Source organism: Saccopteryx leptura, chromosome 11 (genome assembly GCF_036850995.1).
Source record: "Saccopteryx leptura isolate mSacLep1 chromosome 11, mSacLep1_pri_phased_curated, whole genome shotgun sequence".
NCBI lineage: Eukaryota > Metazoa > Chordata > Mammalia > Chiroptera > Emballonuridae > Saccopteryx > Saccopteryx leptura.
In genome coordinates, this window is record NC_089513.1 from 27,695,642 (window position 1) to 27,712,981 (window position 17,340).

Genomic DNA, 17,340 nt, shown 5'->3' on the forward strand with positions numbered 1-17,340 from the left:
GACAGTTTTATTACAATGTACCATGGATAAAGCCTGTCTGATTTGAGAAAACTAGGTGTTCTGTTTGCTCCTTGGATTTGAGGATCTAACACCTTCCATAGGCTTGGGAAGTTCTCATCAATTATTTATTTGAATGGGCTTTTCGTTCCCTTTTTCCTATCTTCTTCTAAAATACCCATTACTCTCATATTGTTTTTTTCTGATGAAGTCAGACAATACTTGTAGAACTCTCTCATTTTTTAAAACTTCTTAAGTCATTCTCTTCTTCCCACTGTACTCTCTCTAGTTGCCTGTCTTCAATGTCACTGATTCTTTCCTCTTTCTGTCATGTTCTGTTAGCTAAATTTGTTAGCTCATTTTTCAATTCATGTACTGAGGACTTCATCTCTGTTTTTAAAGTTTCAATCTCCTTGAGGAAGTATTTGTTTTGTTTTCTGAGCTCATTAAGTTGCTTATTAATGTTTTATTGCATTTTATTTAGTATTATCGAAACCTTAATTTTGAATTCTCCATCATTTAACTCCATGTAATTGAAATTGCTTTCTGGAGAGTTTTCATTTTTTTTCTGAACTGTGTCTCTTTCTTCAGTAGCCATGGTATTTGTTCTTTTCTGCCATGAGGGCATATGATTGTGGTATTGTTAAGAAATTAAGCAAAAAAACAACAAAATAAATAAAAATAAATTGAAAAGCAAAAATAAAATAAATATAAAAAAGAAAAGAAAGAGCTACAAAAAAGAACAAAAACAAAAAATAATAAAAACAAATAAAATTTTGAAAGAAAACAAAAAAATTAGAAGAAAAGAAAAATCCCCCCCTAATACCCAAGCAAACAGAACACAGGTTCCAAAAGCTTTTTCTATTTTTTTTCAGTAGGCAGCACTGGATTAACAAATTTTAGCTCTATGATATTCCCAGGATGACCTCTGTTGAGAAGTTGCTGTCAGATGATAGAGGTGGAGCTGCTGTCCCAATATTGGGCCAAGCATGTTGTGAGGTATTTAGACTTTAGTATTAACTATCTCCAGCCCTCAGGTGGTCATTCCTACATCCCAACAAACCAAAGCTCTAGATACAGAGCACTTCTATTCTTCAGGGAAAATAATGGCCCTGTAGAAATTAACTGTGGGATAAGTCTCTGCCACTCTCTGTCCCCATGAGGGGAAGGAGGCAGGATCTAGAATGTTGGGGCATTTTGTATTTCTGTGTCTCTTTTTGAGTGTGGGCTGCCAGCCGACTATGGGAACACTGGTAGTGACCCCAACTCTGCCACTTTGGTTCAATATTTCTCCAAATTCCTTCAATCTCTCCACTCCTTTCTGCACAAGAACTAGTCACTCCAGGTTTCTCTCCTCTTTGAAGCTTACCCCAGGTGCATCTTATCTTCCAGCATTCTTGTCAGCATTCCATGTGTGGATCTTTTAGACACTCCTTTGAACCATGCTGGGGTGCCTTCACTGAGTTATAGCTGTTTAATTTGTTGGAATTTCAAGGAGAGTGATCAAGGGTATTGCTCATGTCACCATTACTCTTAAATAATCAAATCTTGTCTTGTTTATTTTCTTAATGACAATATAAATGTTGTAGAAAATAAATATTTAGAATTTTTGAAAATTAATTTCTAAACAAATTTCTAAATCTCAAATGGATAGACTTGAAACTGAACCCTGAAACATATTACAAACAACTTTACTATACCTTTTAGGCAAAGTAAAAATGATCGCTGCTAGTCATATATTTCTAACAGTTGGGTATGGGGAGAAGACAGTGAGAAAGAGAAAAGAGAAAGTCAAAGGAATTCTAGCATAAAAGTAACATATTTAGTTCAAGTAGGAATACTTTTTAAATGAATGAGAAGCTCTGAATGTTCAGAGTATGATACTCATAGGGGAACTGGGTATAGCCAGGAGCCTGGAGGCAGTGCTAGAAGCCATTGGATGTTCCATAGCAGCTATTCAATGATATCACTGAAGGCACAATGAGACCTTTTTTATATGGCTTCTGCCAAGAAGGATTATGAAGACACCTAGGTATAACCGACTCCAATGCATGGGATTGCCAGCTCCCTCCTGGCTTCTGTAATAAAATGGTCTTTCAAGCAGCAAGAACTTAGAGTACCAGTCTGGTTGGTAATAAAACTAAAATAAGCCACACTGTCTTCCTTCAATGCCTTCTTCCATCACTTCTATTTCCACACTATTTCCCACTCCTGAAGCTCACGGTTCCTATCCTACTCATCTCTTGCTTTTAAATAAGAGGTGCCCTGGGGAAAAAAATTTGGATTTAGAAACTAGGGTCCTCCTTTCTCTGCAAACTGACTAGTTCAAACTTGTTTATTTTCTTTTTCAAGCATAAATGTCTTTGGACCTGCACTTCTTTAAAACTTGAAAATGTAAAGGATGGTGTTGTATATGAATTCTGAAGATTCTTAATTCCACTTTGTTTTTCCTTTTGATGTTATTAAAGTCAATGCAGAAGTAGAGGTCTCAAGGTGAAATCACTCCATTTCAGTTTTGTTAAAATATTAGTTTTATATTGAAATTTTCTTCCTTCTCTTCTCAACCACCATGCTTTGTGTCTGAAGCTGATATCTACTTGCACAAATTTTCTTCTCCATGCCTTTGTACTGGGTGAGACCAAAGAGTCATGCAGAAACCAGAAGAAGGTTATCAGAGGGTCTGAGTAACTCAAAAGACCCAACCTGGCTTATTCTCTTTGTTGAGGTTAAAGCCAAATAAACCAGACTGTGTTCTAACTTAAAGCATTAAATAAGCAATGACTGTTCATCAAGGAAGACAGCAAAAAGAAATGGGGTGAAAACTGTAGGGCACTAAATCATTGCAGGTATTAGGCAAGGGTTAGACCAAAAAAAGACAGAGGAGAAGGCTCAGGCAGAGACTTTTCTCCCAGGACCTGGGGTTGCTGCTTGACAAGAGAATTATTTCTCACAGTGAGTTAATTATTGACCTCTTATGATGACACCGGGACTCAGTTTTAAGGACAGCTGGCTTGTGGTGTATAAAGAGAAGAAGTTGGATAGGTCTGATCTTCTGGTGTCCAACTCCAGCAGTGTTGGGAGCCTTTCCTGAAACCAACTCTTTGTGTTGAGTGAAGACTCAGCCAGAGTTACATAGAATAGGTAGTTTGCAGGTATACCTTTCATTTTCTCACCTTTTGCTATCTTGTCTCCACTTTTTCTTTCATCCCCAGTGTGATGCCATTGAGCCTAGGTTGAAATGCTGAGGTCAAGATTAGATTAGATCATTTTGCAGTATAATTTGAAGTTAATGATATCTCCAGCTTTATTCTTTTCTTCTATGGATTGCTTTTATATTAGAGGTCTTTTGTAATTCCATATAAATTTGATGATTTTTGTCCTATTTCTTTAAATATTGTCACTATTATAAATTTATAATAAAAGATATTATGAATGATGCAAGTGAACAGCCAGATTGAACAGGTACATTGGACAAGGTCTAGAAGAAATTCTGTTCCTGTAGAGTTTGGGGTGTACCACTCTTCTGTCACATGGATGTTTTCACCAATCTACAAGCTTTCTAAACTTTTTTATTTAGGTCATTTATGGAGGTCCCATTATATCAGCAAGATTGAGTAAATTATTAGCAATTGGCGACTAACTCAATTTTTAGTTCCTCTTCCTGGGTCTTCTAATTTTATAGTTGGTTCCTCTGTCAACCACCTCCATTCAATAGCTAACAATGGGTCCCACCAAATTTACATCATTAGCATAAACTTATGTAAGGTTGAACAAAAGTTTGTTATAAATAGCAAAAGATGCTTCTTTTGCCCCATCACTGAGAAAATTACAAGAGTTTTAGGAGCTTCATGCCAGAAACCAAGGACAAAAACCAAATATATATTTCTGTTTGTTTTGTTTTCATTTTTCAGAGACAGAAAGAGAGTCAGAGAGAGGGATAGATAGGGACAGACAGACAGGAACAGAAAGAGATGAGAAGCATCAATCATCAGTTTTTCGTTGCAACACCTTAGTTGTTCATTGATTGCTTTCTCATATGTGCCTTGACTACAGGCCTTCAGCAGACCGAGTAACCCCTTGCTTGAGCCAGCGACCTTGGGTCCAAGCTGATGAGCTTTTTGCTTAAGCCAGATGAGCCCGCACTCAAGCTGGCGACCTCTGGGTCTCGAACCTGGCTCTTCCGCATCCCCAGACCGATGCTCTATCCACTGCACCACTGCCTGGTCAGGCTATATATTTCTTATTATATGACAATATCACAGTTACCCATCCTTAAAAATAGAGTAAGCCATGTAGCATTGATGTACATGTAATATTTTAGAAAACATATTTGATATTAGAAAATAGAACGCTATCATCCAAAGATCACTGAATTGGGACAGCTGGGCTTTATTTCCATACATTTCATGGGGAAAGGCATATGTGACAATGTACCAGCTTTCTTATCTATAAGCAGGGACCACTATTAAATTAAATTTTTGACAAGATAAGGTTCAGATTAATTGATAGATAAGAGATTGCTTTAAATGTGTTCATAGGCCAGAAGAAAGATTGTTATCTTTGAGAAAACTATTTGTGGATTTGTAAATAGAGAAACAAATATGTTTTGGTCTTCCTTCTAATACAACTTCCTTTATTTCTCACTTCAATATTTTGAATGTTGACACAAACTCAGATTAAGCAAATTCTATTTCAAAAAATGAGTTTGTTCCATTCCACTGACATTTAGGACATTGGGTTTCACAGTTGGATTTTGCCCATCTCTCATCTGAGACACTGGCAGAGAAATCATGCAAATAATGTGTTTTCCTTACCTTTTGATCATAGAAGAACCATGGAGTAGACAAATAACTAGAAAAGGGAAGAAGTTTTATTGCATTAATTACATCAAAGCAAACTGAATCCATTCCTGTTTGTGCTCTTAATCGGACCGGTTAAGATTGGTGGTCTAAGAAAAGTGCCCTCTCTAGGCAACCACTCATTTGCTTTCTGTCACTATAGATCAGTTTGTATTTTGTAGAATTTCATAAAAATGAAGTAATACAGTACATATTTCTTTTTAGCTTGGCTTCTTCCGTTAAGTATAATTATTTCAAGATGCATTTGAACTGTTGTGTAGATCAAGTTTATTTATTTTTATTGAAGATAAGTATTACATGAATATACCAAATTTTGTCTATTCATTTACCTCTTGAAATACATTTTAGCTGTTTCCAGTTTGGAACTATTAGAAATAAAGCTGCTATGAACATTCACGTATAAGTATTTTTATGAACCTATGTTTTCTTTGCTCTTGGTTCAATATGTAGGGATGAAATGGCTGGATCAATATGGAGGATATATAATTTTTAATAATATGTTTTTCAAAGTGGATATACCATTTTATATTCTTACCAGCTATGTATAGGGCTCTAGTTCAATATCCTCACTAAACTGGGTAGAGTTACCTTTGTAAATTTTTATCATGCCAATATGTATATAGTAGTACCTAATTATGATTTTAATTTGCATTTCCTTAATGACTGATGATATTAAGCATCTTTTTCAGAGTTTATTTGCCATTCATATATATTCTCTGGTAACATGGGTTCAAATATTGGCCATTTTAAAAATTATTTTCTTTATTTTCTTATTGAGTCTTGAGAGTTTTTTGTATATATTCTTTATATATGTATATAGTTTATATATCATTATCTTCAATATATCATTATCTTCAAAGCTGTGGATGGTCATTTATTTTTTAACAGCTGTTTTTGAAAACACACAGTTAATATTTTGTATGGTACGATGTATAGATTATTAACATTATTATTTTTATATGGATGTTCAATAATTTCAGCACCATTTATTGATCTCTCATTTTTGAATAAAATTAATGTCTGTTTCATGAAATAAAGTAGTCGAGTTCCATTACCACTATATTTTAATTGTAGTGTACAAAATATTATACAACTTTCTGAAACAATGGTTGAAACAGAGTTGTATTATATATATTTATTTTATATAATATATAATATATATAAAACATACATGAAACTTGCCTCTTTTTAAAATTTAAAGTTAATAACTATTCATTTTATTCATATAAAATTATGATGTGTTCCCAAAGATACAAATTAGAATTTTAAAACATTGTAGATATATATTGCACTAAAAAATCAGTAGCACAAAGATATGTTCACACCAATGCTTTTAGACTGTTGGAATGTTGTGGTTTTCATGAATGAAGTATGCGTATCCTGTTTGCTAATGGTTAGACCAGGGGTAGTCAACCTTTTTATACCTACTGCCCACTCTTGTATCTCTGTTAGTAGTAAAATTTTCTAACTGCCCACAGTTTCACAGTAATGGTGATTTATAGAGTATGGAAGTAACTTTATAAAACTTATAAAGCAAAGTTACAGCAACTTAAAGCATATAATAATAATTACTTACCAACTACTTACCAAGTACTTTATGTAAGACTTTTTGTTAAGTTTGGCAGAATAAATCTTTATAAAACAACTTACTATAGTTAAATCTATCTTTTCATTTATACTTTGGTTGCTCCGCTACTGCCCACCATGAAAGTTGGAATGCCTACTAGTGGGTAGTAGGGACCAGGTTGACTACCACTGGGTTTGACTGTCAGCTACAATTCAAAGATGTTTTAGTGTGTCTGTATTTAGCAGTAGCCTAAATTATAATTTCTAGTTTGGGATTTCAGATCCTCAAAAGTTAAATAGTGCCTGACCAGGCAGTGGCACAGTGGATAGAGCATCAGACTGGGATGCAGAGGACCTAGGTTCAAGACCCTGAGGTCGCCAGCATGAGAATGGGCTCATCTGGTTTGAGCAGAGCTCACCAACTTGGAACCAAGGTCCCTGGCTTGAGCAAGGGATTACTCGGTCTGCTGCAACCCCCGGTCAAGGCACATATGAGAAAGCAATCAATGAATAACTAAAGTGCCACAACGAAAAACTGATGATTGATGCTTCTCATCTCTCTCCGTTCCTGTATGTCTGTCCCTATCTATCCCTCTCTCTGACTCTTTCTCTGTCTCTGTAAAAAAAAAAAATAAAAAAAGAATTTGGGTTTTTTTTTATAAATTAAAAAAAAAAGTTAAATAGTAAGAAAACATGCAAATTTCAAGTCAGTAGTGTTTAAGAAGAATTATAAAGCTTTAGAAAGAGACTATATAATGGCTATATGTATTAAAAGATTTTTATTTTTAAATGTTTTTCCAGATAATTCTTTTTTTTTTAATTCAGTAAAAGGAGGAGAGGTTGAGAGACAGACTCCCGCATGTGCCACTACTGGGATCCACATGGAAAGCCCACTAAGGGGCAATGCTCTGTGCATCTTCAGTGTAGCTCTATTGCTCAGCACCCAAGCTCTTCTTAGTGCCTGAGGCAGAGGCCATGCAGCCATCCTCAGGACTTGGGGCCAACTCGCTCTAATTGAGCCAGGGCTGCAGAAGGGGAAAAGAGAGAGAGAGAGAGACAGAGAGAGAGAGAGAGAACCAAGAGGGAGAGGAGTAGAAAAGCAGATGGGATCCTCTCTTATGTGACCTGACAGGGAATACAACCCAGTGCATCCACATGCTGGGCCAAATCTCCACCACTGAGCTAACCAGCCACGGCTTTTCCAGATAATTCAAGCTGGTTATTTGTCCAAATCTTTACTTTGGAGGAAAGAAAGTGATGTTTTCTTACTTGTATTTTATAAATTACTTACTCATATTAATCCAGTTCAATAAACATCATTATATATCATCCTAATTAATTTCTCCAACCACTCTGAATGATGAGTAACAATCATCATAACTAAAAAAGTATATAATTATATTTTAAACTATAAAAATAAATTTTAGGCCTGACCTGTAGTGGTGCAGTGGATAAAGTGTCGACCTGGAAATGCTGAGGTCACCAGTTCGAAACCCTGGGCTTGCCTGGTCAAGGCACATATGGGAGTTGATGCTTCCTACTCCTCCCCCCTTTTTTCTCTTTGTCTCTCTCTCCTCTCCCTCTCTCTCTCCTTTCTAAAATGAATAAATTAAAAAATAAAATAAAAACAAAAAAAATAAAAATAAAGTTTAGTATTGTTTGTGGAATCAGAAAGTTAAAACCAACCTACGTACCCATTATTAAAGGATTAAATCAATAAATGGGGTATATACAAATAGAATCAATAAACTAGAGAAGGAGTTGTTAACCCCATGTCAGAAATAAGATAGAATCAGAAAGCCAACTAACTTAGATAAACAAAAAATAAAAAAAATTAAAAAGTACATTTTCAATTTACACAACTCTGACATTTAGTATTTAATTTAGAATGAAGAAAATAAACCACATTTTTAATAGGCGCACCTTGACTTTGTCACCTAGAGCTGTCACATTTATTTTCAAGTCACGTTACACTTGTTCTAGACAAATCCAAGCATTTTATATGCTTATCACCATATCAGAATGATTGTAGTTATTAAACTGGCCACTTGATTGTATTACTTAATATATTAACAAATAAGCACATATGTTTTGCTATGCTACACACATTTACTGTTTCAGTATTTTGATAACTTTATTTCAGTATAATTGGTTTATTTTGTAACACAGTATATCCACAAGTATTAAAGACATTATGACTCATAGGCTGCCATAAAATATTACTCTGAGAAGGAATCTAGACTGCCAAAAAGTCTATAAAACAACATGTTTAAGAACTGCTAAAATAGAGTTATATACAGGATCAAGGATAGATATTAAGCAAAGAATTGGTCATTAAAAACACAAATTAGGGTGAGATCTAATGCAAACTACCTCTACATATATTGAAAGTCAAAATAACACTATTTTTAAAAATATATATATGTACACAGGCATACACACATTCGGGAGGAAAGTGAAGTGAAAGTACACATGTGGACTCAGAAGTAGGATTCAGATAGATCAGGAACAAGGAATTTAAGTAAAAAATAAAGACCTTGAAAAAAAAATCAATGATGATAAGTTTTTATGAGGATAAAAAAAGAAAAATAAAGAAAATTGGGAAGTTGTTTCCAGACCCATCATTTTTAATAAGCTGCCCAACCTCCATGAGAATTTTTAAGAGAGAGTCCTTTATCTCTGGATTCACAATTGTCAGACTCTACTACCAAGGATAAAAATTATATATTTTTTCTTTCTCTCTCCCTCTCTCCTCGAATAAGAAGAGGTCTAACACATGTATTCTCTTAGAGTTTTATTTCTGCTCTTATTGACAGAGCTAAGAATAATTTTCCTTCACACCTTGTGACTTCATCAACCCTTAAAAGCTCACAGTAACCCCTTTTCTAAAATATGTGAGGCTTGTCTGCCCAATGCAATTGGCCTTATTTTTAAAAGTATGATTAAAAATTTCTTTCTTTCTTTATATATTTGTAACGTCTAATTTCATATAATTGCAAACTTATAGAAAACAACTGGTCTCTTATAGCTCTTTAAACAAAGCAAGTGTTGATCCATGAGTGTTTCTGTACATTGAACCAAAGTATGTTTATATTATTTCTAAATCAGAGATCACATTGTATATATCATGTGTATTCCCAACAGCCCTTCATTTCAATCTAGACCAGATATCATATTACCACAGAGTGCTTATTAATTTAATAACTGTAGAATTGTTTGGCAACAAATAAAATATAATTTCCCCTGTATGAGTGTTGCTTTATTTACATCTTTGGCCATGAAAAGGCTATATGTGCTTTTTCATACCTATCAACATTTCTTTTTGTGGATTTAAATTAGTATATTGTATTCCCATCATTTGTCAGAAATATGCTCTTTTCTCATGGAAATTTAATGCCAAGCTACTTTGAGCCATTTTCTTCATGTACTACTTTGGTAGTCACTTTTTTCAATAACTATATGGTTACACTATGAGTGTTTTCCTAAAGAATAAGTAAGAAAGAGAATCTGTAAGAAAATTTTATCCTCTTCTATATAAAATTCACTACCATGAATTTACTATAATGTAGGAGCTATGATGGCAGGGTTTTATCTCTTTGTTCTCTTGAGTAGCCCCATTCTTGTTCCTCAATAAATGTTTGTTAAATTAATTATATGATCAACAAAAGAAAAATAAAGTGAAAATTTACGTTTTTGTTTAGATTTCCTTGTGGCAGTCACCAAACATTAGCTCTGGATGGGATGCCAGATGCTGACGTTGTTATTAAAGCATGTAACCCTGGTGATTATGACGTTTTCCTAATGCTTATGTCTGTTATTTCTCACGTCCCATAATGGGGTTCACCATATGATTTCTTATTAAAAAGTTAAAGATATAAATTCACTCATTTTTTTTCCCTAATGGTTTTCTTGTTTATAGTCTAGCAACTTTTGATACTATAGATTTATTGTTTTCTAAACTTGCTCAGAGTTTTTTTTTTTTTGAAGATGGCAGCAGAGTAGGTGGATGCACAGACGCCCAGCTCTCAACACCAAACTGGAATACAAATCAATTTAGGAAAAATCAGCATGAAAAACCAACACTGAACTACAAGAACAGCTCTCAAAAACCAAGGAGCAAAGAGGAAGCCACAATAATCCTGGTAAGGAGTGCCTGAATCTTCTCTGCTTAAAGGAACGGAGGGGGGGAGGTGAGGCTGAGAGCCCAGAGAGGATTTCACAGAGGAAAAAGAGCAGAAACTACTGCTCACAGCCACTTACCTGGCGACCAGGGAGCAAGGTGGGTTGAAAAGACCAGCTTATCTCCCAAGTGGAAAGGACAAGGAGAGGGACAGACTGTGAGGGGCTAAGGTATGCAAGAAATGAAATAAAAAAGCTGACTCATTCGTGCTGGAGGCGGCCATACCTGGAGGAGGAACTGAACCTTTCACAAAACAGAGCTGAAGTGCTTCCAGATCAGAGATCTCCAGACATCTATCCAGCTCCAATCAGCGCAACAAGACACAGCTGAAAACAAGAAGTGGGGAGGAGGGGCAGTAACTCAGGTCTCCATGGAGATCTGAGATACACCTCCCCCTACTGAAGCTGAGAAAAACCCTGCCCCCAGTGAGATTAGTTGGTGGAAGAGACCTTCAGCATCTCAGGTTATACCCACAGCATTCCTGGTCACAGTTTCAAGGAAGCCCCCTGCTGAGATCAGTTAACAAGACTATCACCTGTTAAGAAAACAAACAAATCAAGACTTCAAAGCTGCCCAAATCCGAAAGTGGATTACAAATAATAGCTGATACCAACCCAAGGAGACCTAGAAATAACACAACTGAAAACTGGAGGCAGACAACACCAAGCCTAGACTCAACCAACTCTACAAATAAAACACCATTATGAGAAGACAAAGGAGTGCAACCCAAATGAAACCACAAGAGACACCTTTGAGAGATGAGCTGAGTGATATGGAAATAATCAAACTTCCAGATGCGGAGTTCAAAATAATGATTGTAAGGATGCTTAGGGATCTTAGAACAACAATGGAGGGGCAGTTTGAAAACATAAATAAAGAAATAGCAAGTATAAAAAAAGATATTGAAATATTAAAAAAGAATCAGTCAGAGATGACAAATACAATATCAGAAATGAAGACCACAATGGAAGGAATTAAAAACAGGATGGATACAGCTGAGGATCGAATCAGTGAGTTGGAGGACAACTGGAATGAAGGCATGAAAGCAGAGAAGAACAAAGAAAAGAGACTCAAAAAGTCAGAGGAAACACTTAGAGAGCTATGTGACAACATGAAGAGAAATAACATCCGCATCATAGGGGTTCCTGAAGAAGAAGAAAAAGAACAAGGGATAGAGACTTTGTTCAATCATATCATAACTGAAAACTTCCCTAAATTAATGCAAGAGAAACTCTCACAAGTCCAAAAAGCACAGAGAACTCCATTAAAGAGAAACCCAAAGAAACCTACACCAAGACACATCATAATTAAAATACCAAAGCTAAGCGATAAAGAGAAAATATTAAAAGCTGCAAGAGAAAAAAAAGTTATCACCTACAAAGGAGCCCCCATAAGGATGACATCTGACTTCTCAACAGAAACACTTGAGGCCAGAAGGGAATGGCAAGAAATATTCAAAGTAATGCAGAACAAGAATCTACAACCAAGACTACTTTATCCAGCAAGGCTATCGTTTAAAATCGAAGGAGAAATAAAAAGCTTCCCAGACAAAAAACAACTCAAGGAATTCATTACAACCAAACCAACGCTGCAAGAAATGTTAAGGGGCCTGTTCTAAACAGATCAAAGTTGGAAAAGAATATAGCAAAAAAAGGAATACACCTTTAAAGAAGAAAATGGCAATAAACAACTACATATCAATAATAACCTTAAATGTAAATGGATTAAATGATCCAATCAAAAGACATAGGGTAGCTGCGTGGATAAGAAAACAGGGCCCATACATATGTTGTCTACAAGAGACACACCTTAGAACAAAAGACACACATAGATTGAAGGTAAAAGGATGGAAAAAAACATTTCATGCAAACGGAAATGAAAAAAAAGCTGGGGTAGCAATACTTATATCAGACAAATTGGACTTTAAAACAAAGGATATAGTAAGAGATAAAGAAGGCCACTACATAATGATAAAGGGAGTAATCCAACAGGAAGATATAACTATTATAAATATCTATGCACCTAATATAGGAGCACCAAAATATATAAAGCAGACTTTGATGGATTTAAAGGGCGAGATCAACAGCAATACTATAATAGTAGGGGATTTCAATACCCCACTAACATCACTAGATAGATCCTCAAGAAAGAAAATTAACAAAGAAACAGCAGACTTATTGGAAACACTAGATCAACTCGATTTAATAGATATCTTCAGATCCTTTCACCCTAAAGCAGCAGAGTATACATTCTTTTCAAGTGCTCATGGTACATTCTCTAGGATAGACCACATATTAGGGCACAAAAGTGCTCTCAACAAATTTAAGAAGACTGAGATCATGTCAAGCACTTTCTCCGATCACAACGGCATGAAACTAGAAATGAATCACAGCAGAAAAGCTCAAAAATTCTCAAACACATGGAAACTAAATAGCAGGATGTTAAATAATGAATGGATTAAGAATGAGATCAAAGAAGAAATAAAAAAATTCCTAGAAACGAATGACAATGAGCATACAACAACTCAAAATGTATGGGACACAGCGAAAGCAGTGCTGAGAGGGAAGTTCATAGCACTACAGGCACACTTTCAGAAGCTAGAAAAAGCTCAAATAAACAACTTAACCCTGCATCTAAAAGAATTAGAAAAAGAACAGCAAGTAAAGCCCAAATGTAGTAGAAGAAAGGAAATAATAAAGATCAGAGCAGAAATAAATGACATAGAGACTAAAGAAACAATACAGAGGATCAATGAAACTAGGAGCTGGTTCTTTGAAAAGTTAAACAAGATCGATGAACCTTTAAGTAGACTCACCAAGAAAAAGATAGAGAGAACTCAAATAAATAAAATTAGAAATGAGAGAGGAGAAATAACAACTGACACAATAGAAATACAAAATATTGTAAGAAAATACTATGAAGAACTGTATGCCAAAAAACTAGACAACCTAGATGAAATGGACAAATTCCTTGAAACATACAGTCTTCCAAAAATCAATATGGAAGAATCAGAAAACCTAAACAGACCGATTACACCAAATGAGATCGAAACAGTTATCAAAAAACTCCCAACAAAGAAAAGTCCAGGGCCCGATGGCTTCACAACGGAATTCTACCAAATATTCAAAGAACTAACTCCTATCCTTCTCAAACTATTTCAAAAAATTCAAGAGGAAGAAAGACTTCCAAGCTTCTTTTATGAGGCGAGCATAATTCTGATTCCAAAACCAGGCAAAGACAACACAAAGAAAGAAAATTATAGGCCAATATCTCTGATGAATATAGATGCTAAAATCCTCAACAAAATATTAGCAAACTGGATCCAATAATATATGGAAAAAATTATACACCATAATCAAGTGGGATTTATTCTGGGGAGGCAGGCTGGTACAATATTCGCAAATCAGTCAATGTGATTCATCACATAAACAAAAAGAAGGAGAAAAACCATATGATAATTTCAATAGAGGCAGAAAAAGCATTTGATAAAATCCAGCACCCATTCATGATCAAAGCTCTCAGCAAAGTGGGAATACAGGGAACATACCTCAACATGATAAAAGCCATCTATGAGAAACCCACAGCCAACATCATACTCAATGGGAAAAAATTAAAAGCAATACCCTTAAGATCAGGAACAAGGCAGGGGTGCCCCCTTTCACCATTCTTATTTAACATAGTCCTGGAAGTCCTAGCCACAGCAATCAGACAAGAAGAAGAAATAAAAGGCATTCAAGTTGGAAAAGAAGAAGTGAAACTATTATTATTTGCAGATGATATGATATTGTATATAGAAAACCCTAAAGTCTCAGTCAAAAAACTACTGGACCTGATAAATAAATTCAGCAAAGTGGCAGGATATAAAATCAATACTCAGAAATCAGAAGCATTTTTATACACCAACAATGAACAGTCAGAAAGAGAAATTAAGGAAACAATCCCCTTCACAATTACAACCAAAAAAATAAAGTACCTAGGAGTACATTTAACTAAGGAGACTAAAGACTTGTACTCGGAAAATTACAAAGCATTGATAAAAGAAATCAAGGAAGATACAAACAAGTGGAAGCATATACCGTGCTCATGGTTAGGAAGAATAAATATCATTAAAATGTCTATATTACCCAAAGCAATCTATAAATTCAATGCAATACCAATTAAAATACCAATGACATACTTCAAAGATATAGAACACATATTCCAAAAATTTATATGGAACCAAAAAAGGACACGAATAGCCTCAGAAATCTTAAAAAAGAAGAATAAAGTGGGAGGTATCACACTTCCTGATATCAAGTTATACTACAAGACCGTTGTACTCAAAACAGCCTGGTACTGGCATAAGAACAAGCATATAGATCAATGGAACAGAACAGAGAACCCAGAAATACACCCACAGTTCTATGGACAACTGATATTTGACAAAGCAGGTAAGGAAATACAATGGAGTAAAGACAGCCTCTTTAACAAATGGTGTTGGGAAAATTGGACAGCTACCTGCAAAAAAATGAAACTTGATCACCAGCTTACACCACTCACAAAAATAAACTCAAAATGGATAAAAGACTTAAATGTAGGCCGTGAAACCATAGGCATCTTAGAAGAAAACATAGGCAGTAAGCTCTCGGACATCTCTCGGAGCAATATATTTGCTGATTTATCTCCACGGGGAAGTGAAATAAAAGACAGGATAAACAAATGGGACTATGTCAAACTAAAAAGCTTTTGCACAGCTAAAGACAACAAGAACAGAATAAAAAGACAAACTACACAATGGGAGAACATATTTGACAATACGTCTGATAAAGGGTTAATTACCAAAATTTATAAAGAACTTGTAAAACTCAACACCAGGAAGACAAACAACCCAATCCAAAAATGGGCAAAAGAGATGAATAGACACTTCTCCAAAGAGGACATACAGATGGCCAATAGGCATATGAAAAAATGCTCAACATCACTAATCATTAGAGAAATGCAAATTAAAACCACAATGAGGTATCACCTCACACCAGTCAGAATGGCGCTTATCAACAAAACAACACAGAATAAGTGCTGGCGAGGATGTGGAGAAAAGGGAACCCTCCTGCACTGCTGGTGGGAATGCAGACTGGTGCAGCCACTGTGGAAAACAGTATGGAGATTCCTCAAAAGTCTGAAAATCCAACTGCCTTTTGACCCAGCTATCCCACTTTTAGGAATATACCCCAAGGACACCATAGAACGGCTCGAAAAGGAGAAATGCACCCACATGTTTGTGGCAGCATTGTTCACAATAGCGAAGATCTGGAAACAGCCCAAGTGTCCGTCAGAGGACGAGTGGATTAAAAAGCTTTGGTACATATATACTATGGAATACTACTCAGCCATAAGAAATGATGACATCGGATCATTTACAATAACATGGATGGAGCTTGATAACATTATACGGAGTGAAATAAGTAAATCAGAAAAAAACTAAGAACTATATGAATCCATACATAGAAGGGACATAAAAATGAGACTCAGAGACATGAACAAGAATGTGATGGCAACAGGGGTAAGGGTGGGGGGAGGGGGGATGGGGCGAAGAAGGAGAGAGGGGTTAGGGGAGGGGAGGGGCACAAAGAAAACCAGATAGAAGGTGACAGAAGACAATTTAACTTTGGGGGAGGGGTATACAGCACAATCAAATGTCAAAATAATCTAGAGATATTTTCTCTCAACATATGTACCCTGATTTATCAATGTCACTGCATTAAATTTAATTAAAAAAAAAATAAATAAATAAATAAACTTGCTCAGAAGCTGATGAAAGCAGAATAGAAATACCCTCGGTATATTTAGTTCTAATTATTTAGAAAAAAATAATTATTATTATTTGCTACTTTAAACCATAGTTAAATATATCTAGTTAAATATATCTAGTCATTCCAGTGAGAAAAGAAGCAACTTTTCAATATATTCATCTGTCACTTAAATCTTCACTTCATTTTCAAACCTATGCTGAGATAGCTATTTGTTATACTTATAATATTTCATTCTCAAAATATTTCTCTATGTAGTTTTGGAAACTAAAGAGACAACTTTTTACTAGTTTTCATTATATATCAAATTCCAGATCTAGATTTTTCCCAATACTTGTATTGGTAATACAGGTTTGGTGTCCTGAAAAGTGACCCCATTATCCACTACTGAAATTCCTCCCAAGAAGTGATTTAGATAAAATGTATGGCTAGTAAACTGTTGCAATCAGAGAGATATGAGTTCTAAAGAGAAAAAATTTTGTGACAATATGACAATAACATTTTAAGAATATTAAAGAAGATATGCATCTATCAGTTTGTAAGAGGAAAAAATGTATGTAACTATTTAAATTTTAAAAGAATGTGTGATAGTGTTAAATTCAGTTAATGTAAAAGGAGGAGAAAAATGAGAATAGAAAACAGAAGGGTATGTTCTACTGGAGCAATGGTATAATTAAATTAAGAAAAAGTGAACAAAAAAGTTTGGTTGTAAGAGAGACAAGAACAGTGGCAAGAGACCAATTCTATCAGGTCAGCCCATTGCTTGCCATTCCTACTTAAACTTTATCACTTTCCAGATTGGAAAGGTGAGTTTCTAATTAGCTCCTTTTTCATCAGTCAAGGCTCAATCTCTCTAAACAATCTTTGGGTAATGATTATACCCTCACTTTGATCAACCTCAGGGAAATTGCGGAGCCAAATATTAAACAGGTGCTTATAAAATTGTACTCAA